Here is a 15,612-nt window from a genome sequence, read left to right as displayed (position 1 = left end):
CTTGAGTTAGATTTTTCGTATGATAACAAGGGAAGGGTTTTATAATTTTTATAGGTAAAATTACAAATTTCATAGAGAATTTCAGATAATTTTAATAAATATTTTAAATAAATACTGAAATATACGTTCTGAATTTTCCGATTGTACGTGGAGTAAAAATAATATTTTTAATACAAAAAAAATTTAAATGATTCATAACGAGTAATAGATTCTGTTGACCAAATTGACGTACATTATAAGTTTTTGTTTTAAAAAATAGAGTATCTAAGCAATTGTGATCATATACACAGAGTGCGTTTTGATTAACAAGCTAAAAGAGAAAAAATGTTTTTTTAAATAAGAAAAAATTACATTTTTGATCCTGTAATATGCACTTTTTTCATTTTTTATCATATTAACAATAGATTCTTATTTTTAATTATATAACTTGAATTTTCTTTTCATTTTTGATCCTTTTTTAGACTCATGTCCAACATGTACTTAAAAATTGCTTATGTGGAAAAAAACTTGCACATGTGTCCATGTTCTTGTTTTCCGACTAGGCAATAAATAAAATAATTCAATAACTCTGTAATGTCACATATATAATATTTTACTTATAATACTTTTTCAAAATAATTATATTTTAATTTTATTTTCATTCTAATTAAATTAAAATCTCATAAAAAAATTAAAAGAACCTTTTGAACGATATATTCTCGCTCAATTAAAATCAAAACACCTTTCAATCTGCAGTCTGCACAACCATAAAAACTTTAACCTCCTACCCTAGTTATCATTCGTCCATGAAGTTCGCAACGATTCCCGCTTTTCATATATATTTACAGAACATGAATCCAGTTCTGGAGGATAAAGACATCTTCTTCTTTCAAAGAAATTTCAGATACAAACAAGAAAGAACTAGATTACAAGCTTCGAATTGGCTGGCAGGGGTTCCTCTTTGGTGTTTTGATTTTAATCAAGGGAGATTATGTCGTTCAGATTTAAATCATTCAAAAATGTCTTTTAATTAAAATGGAATTAGATAGAATATAATTATTTTAAAAAAATAATATTAATTAGAATATCTTACTATCTTACTATATTTCTTACTTCTTACTATATTATTAAGAGTTATAAAAACTATTTTTTGGTGTCATGATACTTTTTAAAAATTTACCCATTATACCCTTATACCCCTCACTAACTAACTAACTAACTTTTTTCATGTCTCATTTCCTCCCACTTTCTCATTGGTTTTTCCTCTAACTTTCTTTCTTCACTTTTTTTTTCTCTAGTAAACTCAAATTTTCTCGACGGACATCTTAGTCAAGTTAGATTTTTTTTATCAAATTTTATATTTACGGCACATACATCGCGTGTGCCATGATATGTGTGTGCCATGATGGCTTGTAAGAAGAATGTTACGTGGCTTTTGATAATTATTGAATTTTTTTATTTATTGCTTAGTTGGAAAAAAAGAACATGGACACGTGCAAGTTTCTTCGAGATAAGCAATTTTCGAGTATATGTAGGACATGGGTCAAAAAAATGATCAAAAATGAAAAGAAAATTCAAATTACAGGACTAAAAATAAAAATCTATTGTTAACAGGACCAAAAATGAAAAAGATACAAATTATAGGACCAAAAATGTAATTTTTTCTTTTAATAAAAAAGTGTTTTTACTATTCTATATGTGTTTGGATAGAACTGTAGTGCTTTTAAAAAAATATATTTAAGCCAAAATAAATGTTTTTTTAAATGCTCATATTTATAACTTTTCAAATTCTTTTTTGTAATTCAACTAAAAGAAAGTTTTCAATTTATTTATCCGAACACAAAATTATTACAGGGTTTACTTAAAAAATTCTTTTAAAATTCAACTTAAAAAAACATTTTTTAAAGCTAAATGCTTCTATAACCAAACTGACACATAGTGCTATAACTTTTTAGGAGTTGGTATTTACATTTTATTTTATGTTATCTTACTATATTATTATGGTAGAAAACCTTTAATTAATCAACTTTCAATTAATTGATGAATTTGAGATGTTACAATTATATCCTAATTCAATTTCCAACAAAACCAAAATTATTAGAAAAAGTAGTCATTTTATGTGGTCTCCTCTATTTTTATCCATCAGATGTTATTTTATTTACCTAAATAACACTCACTATATATATATATATATTTTTGTATTTTTATATTAGATTAGATACTTATCACTTTTAAATTTTTGAATATCTAATTAATTATGTAAACGCTAAAAATAATATTAAAATTAATTGATATAAAAAATTATGTATATGTACGCATCGCGTGCAAGCGACACTAATTTACATTATATTTAATGTGTAAAATTTATTCACAAATGCATTGTAAATAATAAAAAATAGATTGTAAGTATCAACTCCGATTTTTGTATTGCAAGATCGAGAGAACTTAACGAAATTAGTGGACATTCCGTGCTCACTTGAAATCGACTTCATTTCTAAATTATAATGATTTTTAGGTAGAAAGACTCGAACCTTAGCATTTTCTCTCATTGTGAAACAACTCGATCTAATAAAATACTAGAAATTTTATTTTTTATAATAATAAACTAATAAAATAATACATATACGCCCATACATATATATGTATAAATACTTGAAATAACCATTTAAATAAAAACTTGTCAAATAATTTAATTATGTATCAATAATATCTCGAAATAAATAAACACTAAAATAAATATCAAAATCATCGATTTGTACTAAAAATCATCAAATATTTTACCAAGCGAGCATTATAAAAATAATATTTTCAATCAAACATAAAATAAATAATATGCGAAAAAACTTGTTCAAAAACTGATAACATCCCATAACATCACTGAAATAGCACTGGTCACGGGCGCCGTCTGCAAGGAAGCTCATAGGCATTCACCGCCGGTCGGAGCAATCGTGTCACCAAAATCATCATACTCATTTGTACCATATAAGCGTAGTGAGCCTAGAGGCCCAACATATTTTATCTCATAATAACAAGGTTTAAAAATCATACATAAGCACATAATCATACTAATACATATATTTCTCATGAACATGTATGCATGGTCTTAAAATAATGCATCGTAATAAAGTTCTATATGTCATAACTTTCATCATAAATTAATATCCATGTGCTATATCATATAATACATAACATAATTTGAGCATGTCATAATCATAAAGAACAGTGTAAGTTATATCCATGAGTGTGCCTCGTAATCATGAGCGACTGATCAGTCTAAGAACCATCGTACGTGGCGGTGGATAAATCTACCTCTATGCTGGTAGTAGAACTACCCTGTGCTCGGTGGTAAAACCACCTCTATGACGGTAGTAAACTACCTCTATGCTAGGTGGTAAACCACCTCTATGCTGTCACATCACTTCAATTTCCATAAAATATTTTTCATGTTCAACATTAAACATATCGTTCATCATAAAATTATTTCATGTATGCATTCACTAAAATTTGGTTCGAAATATATATTTAAATAATTTTCATAATATTAATACTTGTACATAAAATAAATGTCATGCATAAAATAATTTAAATATATATTCCGAACTTATTGATTTTTTTCATGGGATTGTCCAGACTGCTGCTCACTTATACTTAAGCCCATAAATTCCTAGACTGACCCATTAACTTAATTTAAGCCCAAATATCATAGTTTGAGCCAAATAAAATATTTAAACATAATTGAGCCCAAATAACCAAGCCCAAGGCCCTTAATTACCTAGAGTAGCCTAATGAGCCCAATATCCAAAATATTGACCAAATAAATTCTATGGGCTTTAGGCCCATAAAAATTATTAAACTTACTTAAATAATTGTTTAAGTCCAATAACCAAAACTCATGAATCTCAATTATTTTAAATAACCCAAATTAGGCCCATAAATACTCTTAAACTATTAATTAAATAAAAAATAAAACACCCGAGACAAACTAACATATCCCGGATCGAACCCATCTAACTCGACCCATGACATAACCAACTCGACCCGGACCCGTGATGACCAAACCCAGCCCGTAAACCCCTCAAACCTGATCAGCCACTCTCCTTATCTCCTCGGCCGTGCAGCAGCAGGCTTTGTGGCCTTCTTCCGGCCAGCTCCGGCCACCGAACGACCGGAGCTCCACCACCCAGTCGTAGCCCACGTCAAGACGGTTCCAACGAGCCATGCCTTGCTTTGAACTTATCCCTACACATCCCTAACACCGAAAACTGCCGACTTGTGAAGCAACCAAAAATAAAAGGCTTCGGCCTTCATCCTCTTAGCCCCTAGCGACCGAACCAACATGAACTCTAGACCTCTAGGGACCTTGGTACAACCCTTAACCAGTAGCAGCAGCCATGGCAGATCACATGAGAAGAAATAGAACAGAAAACGTGCGGCTCGAACATTGAAGAACATGGAACCGTAAGTATTATACGAAAGCATTCAAGATCAACCAAAAATTTCACGTTCAACATGCTACATCAAATCTTTTATGAGTGCATCAGATTAATATGACTTAAACGGTGGTAAAACAAAAGAGTTCGAACGTGCCAATTGTGGGGACTTCGGGTGCTAATCTCATCTTAAGGGGCAAATATAGTTAAATACAATTAACTCATAATCATCAACCAAGCATGCAAGAAATGAAAACAAATTTTTTTTTTATTGGTGGCTCGCTCGAGCGAGCCTAGGTTGCGCTCGAGCGAGCACCTCTCGGGTTCAACACCCAAACATGGCTCGCTCGAGCGAGCCTAGGGTGCCGCTCGAGCGAGCTGTGCTCTGCTCCTGCTGAACATATGTTGCTTTTATGCTGATCTTTCATGCTTTGCTGATGAACATGGATCTAAACATGCTAGATATACTGTACAAATGAATAAGAACATGATAACTTCATTTGCAACATGAAAACATCATCCTTCATCTACCTAGATTCTTCCAAAGGAAATACAAACATATAAATTCTCAAGTTTACTACAACATCTCATAATAAATTCATCATATACCAAATAAAGAACATCTTGTCTAAGTTCACAATTTGGTACATCATCTGCTAAAACCCGAAGTCACCACGTGCTATGACTCTTCTCGAGCTATCGAAGCCAACTCTAACTTGCTCATGCCCCAACCTGATGCAATGCACACATACAAACAAAGCAACAATCGGATAACTCCAGTGATAATAAATCTCAGTATGAACGACATGCATATACATCATTTAAGCATATAAACTCATTCAAATCTTGAATGTCATAAAATAACATGCTAACATTTATAAACGCATATTCTAAACCATAGAAATCTCTAGGTTAATGCATAAATGCAATGCATGTGCCAAGGAATAGACTATCAAATCTGATATCAATAAATCGTAGTTCTGGGATCCCGGGAAAATAAAATCTTTAACTAACCACCGACTCTCCCAATCGAGGTGGTGTTAAATATCTCAATTCTCCCGAATTTGGTGCAACTATAGTGAGTCATCTAGCTCTGGAAATAAATCTACATTCCGTGCCATGAGTCGTCTGACTCTGGAAGTAAATCTACATTCCATGCCACTCAACTACAGTTCTCCAAACGTCATCTGCACTCTAGGCCTTTCAACCCTCTGTGCTTTTCAGGTTGGAGTTCAAGATGAATGCATCATAATCTGGATGCATCAAATCATACATAAGCTAAAACAACATCTTGAACACATCAAGCATATACTCATATGATCATATAATCACTCAAGGATACCGACAAATCTATAAGCATCACATGGAATACGTAAAACATGTTCAATACAGAAAATAATATAAATCAAAGAAGACAAGTAAACATTTACATAAATATTCTGGGAATTCAAGAAGATATCTATCTTGAATAATCTATCCCATTTATGTAAACGTAAACAATAACATATATTAAACATGCATGTATGTGATTTTAGGCAACTCGATAATCAGAAACAATCTCGAGTTATTCTGTCCATCTTATTAATGTATATTCATACCTGTATTCTAATTAAAATATCTGACACTCTGTCAATTCTTGATCAACTACAAGCTGTCCAAATCTGTTATCAAATTCTGCTCATTTCAATCTTTGCTAATTAAAGGTGTTCTTGATTCAATCTTAAACACTTCAAGTCATTAGAACTCGAACTCGTCGATTCGACTTCGATAATCTGTAATTCAAATCTGAAATAGATTATAACATAACTAAACATCAATTTCCAATCTGAATCGATGTTTCTTTAAAGCTTATTCAGTTCAAATCTTGCTAAGACAATCGGAATTCAAACCGACGTCGCAACTATTTGAGTCTGATAAATCTTTCGATTCAAATATCATCATATCTACATTCTCAACACACTTTCATATTCAATTCATCTACTATAAACTTGAAGATCAGCTCTAGACATTTATAATGCATATCAATTCAAAATCTTGAATCGACGGCGTAACGGTACAATTTTGGTATTTCTAAAAGCTTAAACATCATTTAGACAATCATCTAAATATCATAACATCACCAATTCAGCAAGTTATTCACGTACACAACAGCCCCAAAGATTCAGATTTTCGACAATTCTTTCAAAAATCGAAATCATGTTCAAACGAAGATCTTTTCTCGATGCGTCTTAGATATGTTATCATCGTATATGCTAAAACATGTTTATACAATCAAATCTTAATTCTAACAACATCATAAAATTCAAACATGGTAGAACTTCTTAAAACTTACGTCAAAACGTAGCACTCGAAGCTGTGATCGCAAATATATGATCAATCGAAAATTCTACCGGACGGATCAATTTTTACGGGAGCTTGAAACATAAAAAATGGTTGAAACCTCTTTCTCCCTCTCTCTCGGTTTTTCTTGGCTGAGTGGGCTGAGATTATGATGCCTTCCATCCCTTTTACACGTTTAAATGGCAAGTTGCAAGACAAATTGCACTTTGGTTCCTGAACTTTGAACTAATTGCAAATCAGTCCCTGGACAAGCGATTTAATTCAATTTCAATCCTAAATAATTTAAAAATATTAGAATTTAATTCTAAACTCTAAATATTCTCAAATTAAATATTCTCGAATTAAAATTAAATCATTTCGGACCTTATTGCATTTTAGTTCTTGAACTACTCAATATTTGCAAATGGGTCCTTGCCCGTATTTCATCTTCAAATTAAATCCTTGATATTTATAATCTTGGAATTTACATCTTAAATTCCATAAATATCAATTTTAATATTTTTAATCTTTTAATTTAAGAATTCTGGATATTAAAATCTTAAAATCCGAAAATCCTCAAATTAAATATTTTTGACCCGAAATTGAAATCTCTAATTTTCATAAATTTATCTTTTCACTCTTATTCGAAATTTAACTCTTAAATCCCGTCATTAAGATCTTAATATTTTTGGGCCTTACACCAATGTTCATGAAAGCAAGCAAAACCATGTGTTGATCAAATTCCAACCGTAAAACTTCATCATATTCGAATAAATAATCAACAAATCATTAAAAATCTGACATGAACAAATTAAATAGCTTATATGATGTAGAAGGAGAGAATTCAACATGCCTTTGTTGAAGATTTGAATAAAAACGAGGCCTACGATGCATGTACGATGTTTTTGGACGAACGGATCACCAAATCGATTTCAAAATCTCCAACTCACGGCTATGGAGGCTGTTTTCTGGAGGAAGATGTTGGAAGGGATGAGAGTGACGGCTGGGTGGTGGTTAGCGTCGGGTCTAGGTTTAGATTTTTAATATAATATATTATAATTACACTAATTAGTCTAATAAATTAATATATCATAAAAACATAATTTAAAACTCCTAATTTTAATATAAATCTGAGGTTAACTCACTAATCCCGAAACATTAAATTAAGAAATTTTTAAAAGCTCTTAAAAGTTAGTGAAAATGCTTAAGTTGATGGAAAATGGAATACTTTTAAATATATACGTATGAATACTAAAATTTTCATAAAATAATACCTTAAAATGATATTTTAAGGCTTATAAAAATCTCATAAAATATTTTGGATGAAAAAATCCGACATCTCGTCCGTTCACGGTCCCGTCTACGCGATAAAATAAACTAATTACTCAAAATCCAAAAATCAAGTAATTGCGGGTTAAAAGTTAAAATACTTTAAACCATGCACATAAATCACATAATAACACATAAATATCATTTAACCCACATTTCTAAATTTTTAAATATTTATTTTCCTTAATTATGCATGCGAATTTACTTATGAAAAATACCGGGTGCTACACATTGTCTACTAAGGTAGTGTTTTGTTGAGCTTATAGGAAGCACTTCTCAACTTTTTATTCATAAAATTTTGAAATTTTGTTTAGAAAAACTGAGAAATACCTCCTAGAAGTTTTCTCAAATACTACGTAAGTATGGACAACCATAAAGGCAAAGATATTTGAGGACTCGCCTACTATAGATTTTCATGGAACTTTTTTCTTTTTTTTTTCTTTTATTTTCTTTATTTTTTTTTTGGCCAAACTAAATTACATGTATTTCGATGTTTCAAAAATCTATATTTCTCGTGATCTAAGACATAAGAGATATAATTGTATGAACATCGGACACGGATTATTATACTTTTTTTTTTGGGAACACAGATGATTATACTATCACATGAAAAGTATTCAATTTAATTGTACTCTCGAGATTACGGAATGAAATAATTTTGAGTTATGTATTTGAAAAAAAAAACATACATTTAAAATGTGTTTGATTGGAGAAGCCAATTGGGGAAAAAAATTATCATAAAAAGTGTAATATCCGGCTAATTTTTTTTAAAGCACTTTTTTTTGAAATGATTTTTAAAAGAACTTTAAAAAGTGCATTTTTGCTTCTATTTTCATTTTAAAATAAAATAAAAATACTTTTTCACATATCCAAAACTGAAACATTTTCTATTTTTTAAAATAAAAACACTTGAGTTTTTTCTCTAAGCTACACCTACACACCCTTTTAATAGGTTCGGGTTCGAAGATACTATACATACTAGTTATTTGTTTTTTGTGATGCATCACAAGCTGTTAAACCTTTTTTACATTTAATTTATCACCAAGACTTTTTCAAGCCCATATTGACGTTGATGCAGGAGTTAATTGGCACGACTTATAGTGCTTTGGGAGAGGATGGTGTGTTGGACATAGATACCACGGTGTTATTGGAGATCACATGTCATGCACTTTTCAGCTTTAGATAGTGTTTTGGAGAGTTTTTAGGAAACACTTTTCAAAATTTTGTGAGTGAAAAACTGAAAAATGTTTCTTAAAAGTTCTTCCAAATATTATCTTAGTATCAACAGGTTTGATGAGAGCACTGACGTAAGTCTCAATCTTATCGTTTTCCATGTCGTCTTCTCTAATTGGTTTAAGGCTAAGCTCTGGTAAGCAAGGAATTTCTTCTTTTACATCTCTTGACAATTGACATGCAGAAACATAGAAAATGATAAGTTTGAATCTTAGAAGTAGCTAAAAGCAATCAAGCTCTTCCATGTGTTTCATTGAAAAACGAGGGTAAAATTTGAAATATTCCCCAATGTTAATTTATGTTTCAAATTCATCCACATTTTCATTTGATTTCCATCCTTGCTTGTGTCTATCCTTTAGCAATATTTTACTGATACTTACGGAATTACCCTTGTTGATTGTTATATCCAACCTACATTCAATATTTTTGCACCCAAAAAAAATTTTGCACTTTAATCCCTCATTTCAAATATTTGATAATATTTAATGAAAAATGGACACATGCTGATGCTATACATGAGCAAATATGCCGTTTTCATCTCTTTTCACATGTACTTAACTATGTTAGTGGAGCAGTACAAATTCAATAATTTGACAATTTTTTTATATGCTAAAAATTAATGCTTTAATTAAGTTCGACCAATACCAACAACATAATTTGAGCAATGATGTTAAATGATTAAAATTTATGCTAAGTTTTCCGTTAAGAACTTTTATGAAATACTGTAATGAGAAAAAAACTATTTTTTAATAAATAATTCTTGTTGATGTTCAAAGAAATACAAACCTATATTATTCCATGGTCTCAGAAGACTTACTATTTTTCGGCAATTCCTTCTGTCATAATGATTTGCATAAGTGTTTCGGATCTTCTGCTGATTTATGGTTCTCATCCACTGATAAATGCATGGGAAACCTCCTATATTAGTGGAATTCTGGAAAAAAATTGCACGATAGAAATAAATAGAAAACTGTTATTTAATTAAATTTTGTCTTCTCTTTGGAAGTTATACCAGTGAATATTATATATAGTAACCTATATCCTGTTTTAAGCTAATTAAATGGTAAACATGATTAAGAAGTTACTAAGAATGTGATCAAGGGATAAATAGGATTAAAATATGAATTCTGGACATCGAAAACCTTGGTAAGTTCGGAAGGTCCGAACTAAGTTCAAAAGCTCCGAACTATACACAGTTCGGAAGCAACGAAGGCTTCGGAAGCAAGGCAGATCGAAACGTCCGATCGAGTTTGAAAGAACCGAAGATAGGAATCGGAGCTTCCGATGATGTGTACCGGTGACTAATCCATGAAGTTTGACTTGTGTATGCTATGCAGAGATCGAAACGTCCGATCCTCTGATCGGAGTTTTTGATCTCAGGCGTTCGATGACGTGTCAAGCATACAGGGATCGGAAATTCCGATCTCAGCCGACTTTTGGGCTATAAATAGGGGTCTTCGGACACTTATTTGGAGTACCAATTTCGAGTTTCTCTTCTTTGATCAGTAGTATATTGAGGGCTCGACGGAATAAGTGTGATACTGGACTAATAGAAACTAGGGTTTCGACATCAGCGGGCTAACGACGAATGAAGTTATAGTCCGAGAATCCTATTTAATTTATAAAAGTATATGTTAGCTTAGTTAAGGCTTGTAGAGCATGATTAGTGATATGTTACATATTTGACTGTAGGCTTGGAACCTAGAATCTGATAGACTTGATCTACTATTAGAGGTACATAAGTACTGACTGAGATATCCAACAAGTATACATGCTTATATGTTGCATTTACGTGGCATGATTATGTGACATGATATATATTTTACTGCTTTTATATTCATATGTCATGTGCACATACCGTTGAGCCTGTTTCCTTTATGATAGCCATGATAGTAGAGCCGCTCAGCTCTACACCTATTTATATTGTCTGACACTAGGAGCTACCGCGTGAGCGGAGACTGATACTACGGTGATCTAGACGAGTGTGGATGTACCCCGTGTTTTGATTCCTAGCTGGTACTACACTCAGGGCGCCTAGTCTGAGCATGACTTGTTAGATGACCAGTTACCCAGTCATCACACTTGCATGCATCATATCTGTATGTTTACTCATATTTACGTACTGAGCGGTATTCACTCACATCCATGTTATTATTCTGGACACCTCATTCGACGGGGCAGGTCTGAAGCTGGACGGAGCAAGTGGATTGAGACAGGGTTAGCTGCAGGTTCAGGATGCACTCGAGAAAAACATTTGGTTTGATTTTGCCGGTTGTATCTTGCCATTTTTCTTTTAATTATGGGATTTTAGTATTTTAGTTTACGCGTAATAAACTTTGTTTAAGTTTGAATTATTTATGTTAATTTATGTATTAAGTTAATTTCATGCTTAAGACTGCTAGTTAGTAGGTGATCCGTGTGGGTCACTACATTTATGGTATCAGAGCATGCAAAAAAAAAAAACTTGGGTCTTTTGGGATTAGTAATCTGAATTAGGATTTGATTGGTTGATAATGTTTGCAATATTAAGGCCAATCAAGGAGAAAATCCTTTTGTATTAGGTCCAGCAGGAAAAGAGATGACAACGAGGCGGGTTCGGGACGGGTTTGGCCGAACCCGGGACCCATCCCGCCAAGAAAAATCTGGACCCAAATCAGCCCTGCCCCGCCCCGCATCAAAACCCGGGTTGGACCCGTGGACCCGTTTTATATTTAATTAAACACTTTAATATATTATTAATAATATTTATAAATAAACATGTATGATGAAACTATATATATACATAATATATTGCGTGTGTATATATATACCATGCATATTTAATAATATATATATACATATAATTTTTAAAAATACATATTGCAGTATATGTATACACATTATTTATGTACATATATATATACATATATATATATATATATATATATATATATATATATAGTGTACATATTGTGTATATAATCTATATATATAATATACATATATAATATATTATATACATATATATGCGTAGCAGGTCCGAAGCGGGTCTACCCAAACCCGCGATTTCCCTCAGACCCACTATCGGACTCGTTTACTTGGAACCGCCCCGCCCAAAAACGGAAAACCTGTTTGATCGGGTTTGAAATCGCCCCAAACAGGGCAGGTTTGACACGACACGACCCGACCCATTGCTATTTCTAAGCAGGAGCAAGAGATGCTCCGGGACAGCAACATAGACATCATCATCACTATCACCACGAGGGTCGACATCGCCACATGATTAATAACTTTCTACAGGTGGGACCGAAACCTTTGGTGGGAGGCGAGAATCCTGAGTTTGCGGAGGATTGGATGGCCAAAATCAAAAGTACATTCCGAGCTTTCGATTGCACGGAGGAACAAAAAATGAAAGTGCCTGACTTGTTCTGAAAGGCCGAGCTGGAAATGGTAGGAAGCCAAGTCTAACCAGCTTCGTACTAAGAAAAGCCGGGTGACTTGGGAGAACTTTAGTCAGCTGTTCTGGAAGTTTTATGTTCCTCCAGCTGTACGTCAGGCAAGATGTGACACCCGAGGCTGAGCAGGCGGGGAGTGATCGCCGTTGCCACGAGGTTGCACAGACAATGAGCGGCTCCTGGTAGGCTTTTAGGTGGAGGGAGACATGAATGAACCGATCTCGTGCCGGAATGAGAGAGATTTTGAGATTGTGTAGGTATGGAACTGCTTAGTTGATGAGGGATTTAAAAGATTTCATATGTACTACTCATATCAAGAAGGTTCATATTTTTTTGGAAGCTCATCACATAAGAACTTCGAAGTTAAGCGTGCTTGACTTGGGACAATTATAGCATGGGTGACCCCTTGAGAAGTTTCTTAGGTGCGTGTGAGTGAGGACATAAGTACGCTGAAAAAACTCGTCTTGATACAGTGGGTTGTTACAAATGGTATCAGAGACGACCTCTCTTAGTACGGTATGGTTCGGGGAAGAACCAACCAGAAGCTGGTGGGCCTGTGACGCCCGGGGCTGAGAAGGCGGGGAGCGATCGCCGGTGCCAATAGGTTGCACGAACAATGAGCGGCTCCTAGTAGGATTCTAGGCTGAGGGAGAAATGAATGAACCAATCTCGTGCCGAAATGAGAGGGATTATGAGACTATGTAGGTATGAGACTGCATAGTTTATGAGGTCTTAAAAGATTTCATATATACTACTCATATCAAGAAGGTGCATCTTCTTTTCGGGAGCTCATCACATAAGAACTCCGAAGTTAAGCGTGCTTGACTTGGGACAATTATAGGATGGGTTACCCCCTGGGAAGTTTCTCAGGTGCGTGTGAGTGAGGGACATAAGCACGCTGAAAAAGACTCGTCTTGATACAGTGGATCGTTACACAAGATTTATGGAATTGCTTTCTTTGAATCAAGGGTCGATGTCTATCGACGAATATCAGCAGCGATTCATATATTTGTTGCCGTATAATCCTTATATCAATGCCAGTGATGAATCGAAATATGACCTGTTCTTGCAAGGGATGAACTAGGAAATATATGCACATGTGGTGATCTGTGACAATCCTACGTCTTATGAAATTCTGTTAATCGATACCGACAGTTGGAGAACAGTATCAGACGGGCAAAGATAATGATGTCAGACCAGCACAGTGGATCACTTGGACCCCGCTCACAACCATTCAAGAAGAAGGGTTCTATTTCTGTATCTACTTCTACTTCTTCTTCTTCTTCTGGTTCTCGTGTATTCTTCCGATTTGGGAAGAAGGAGGAGGAGGGATGCTGTAATCACTGCGGACGATGACACATGACTGAGGAATGTCGAAGGGCATGTGGAGCATGTTTTATCTACGGCGAGAAGGGACATCTTTGTCGAGATTGTCCACAACGGATAGAGGGCACTAGTTCTAGTGGAGCTAGTGGATTTTAGGCTTCTATACCGCCATATCAGCAGCCAGCACCTCCGAGTACTTCTAATCTACGACCCCGAACTCAGAGGAAGGTGTTTGCTCTAAGTTAAGATAAGGCAAGTGCTAAAAGCGACAAGATGTTAGCATGTAATTTCTTATTATGTGGTATACCTGCTTTTGTATTGATTGATACTGGTGCATCGCATTCATTCATATCTAGCCGATTTGTCAAGAAATACCAGTTACCCTATGTATCCCTAGATCTGGACTTATTGGTGTCTACTCCTATGGGTCGGGAAATTACAACTAAGCATCTAGTGATGAGATGTGTGTTAGAATCTGAGGGTCATTTCTTAATAGTTCATTTAATGATATTAGAGATTTCTGTCTTTGATTACATCTTAGGAATTGATATGCTGACGTTATATCATGCTACTATTGACTGTTACCAAAGGCTGGTCCAGTTTCATCCAAATAAGGATAACAATTGGTATTTTTACGGTGAGGGAGCGCGATCCCCGATGCCACTGGTGTCGGATCTGAAGGCCTATCGTGTCTTAGAGTTTGGCGGGGACGACTATCTCATCTATGTTGTTGATACTACCCAGAGTAGTCATGATATTGAGCATATTCCTGTTGTTAGTGAATTCCCTGACGTATTTTCTTATGAGATTCCTAGTTTTCCTCCTGTGCGGGAGGAGGTAGAATTTTGTGTTGATCAGTTGCCAGGAAACTCTCCGATATCTCGTGCACCGTATAGTCTGGCATCGTTAGAGATGCAGGAGTTGAAACAGCAGTTACAAGATCCGTTGGATAAAGGTTATATTCGCCCAAGTGTTTCTACTTAGGGAGCTCCAGTCATGTTTGTGAAAAAAAAAAATGGGTCGATGCGGCTATGTATTGACTATAGATAGTTGAATTGCATCACCATCAAGAACAAGTACCCGTTACCACGTATTGATAACTTGTTTGATCAGTTGCAGGGTACTTCTGTTTACTCGAAGATTGATCTGAGGTCGAGATACCACCAGTTTAGTGTTCGTGACTCAGATATTTCTAAGACTGCCTTCCGTACCAGGTATGTACATTATGAATTTTTGGTGATGTCATTAGGTCTGACGAATGCACCTGCAGTCTTTATGAATTTAATGAATCGTGTGTTTCGTGAATACTTGGATAAATTCGTGATTGTCTTTGTTGATGATATCCTGGTATATTCACACAATAGAGATGAGCATGCACAACATTTGAGAATTGTTTTGCAGACGCTACGAGAAAAGTAATTGTATGCTAAACTTAGAAAATGTGAGTTCTGGATGGATCGAGTCGTGTTTCTTGGTAAAGTTATATCCAAAGATGGAATATTGGTAGATCCGAGTAAGGTTGGGGCAGTGCTGAATTGGGCACGACCTACTACGGTAGCTGA

The 15,612-nt window shown here is 34.2% G+C and overlaps 1 long non-coding RNA gene across 2 annotated transcripts; it reads right to left on the bottom strand.

Annotated features, from left to right (window-relative positions):
- Window positions 1-4,935: 4,935 nt before the first annotated feature.
- On the bottom strand, window positions 4,936-7,730 carry LOC140885428 (uncharacterized). 2 transcript variants are annotated; one of them, XR_012150933.1, is made up of 3 exons: window positions 7,582-7,730; window positions 6,742-6,992; window positions 4,936-5,141 (listed from the first exon to the last, which is right to left on the bottom strand). It is a non-coding gene; the product is annotated as an uncharacterized lncRNA (long non-coding RNA). The 2 variants fall into 2 exon arrangements; XR_012150934.1 differs by having other exon boundaries at window positions 6,742-6,962.
- Between the last annotated feature and the right edge of the window lie 7,882 nt (window positions 7,731-15,612).

The sequence above is a fragment of the Henckelia pumila genome, chromosome 2 (assembly GCF_033568475.1).
Source record: "Henckelia pumila isolate YLH828 chromosome 2, ASM3356847v2, whole genome shotgun sequence".
Classification (NCBI taxonomy): domain Eukaryota; kingdom Viridiplantae; phylum Streptophyta; class Magnoliopsida; order Lamiales; family Gesneriaceae; genus Henckelia; species Henckelia pumila.
Note: the sequence above shows the minus strand (reverse complement) of the source record. Positions and strands in the feature narration are given on the sequence as shown.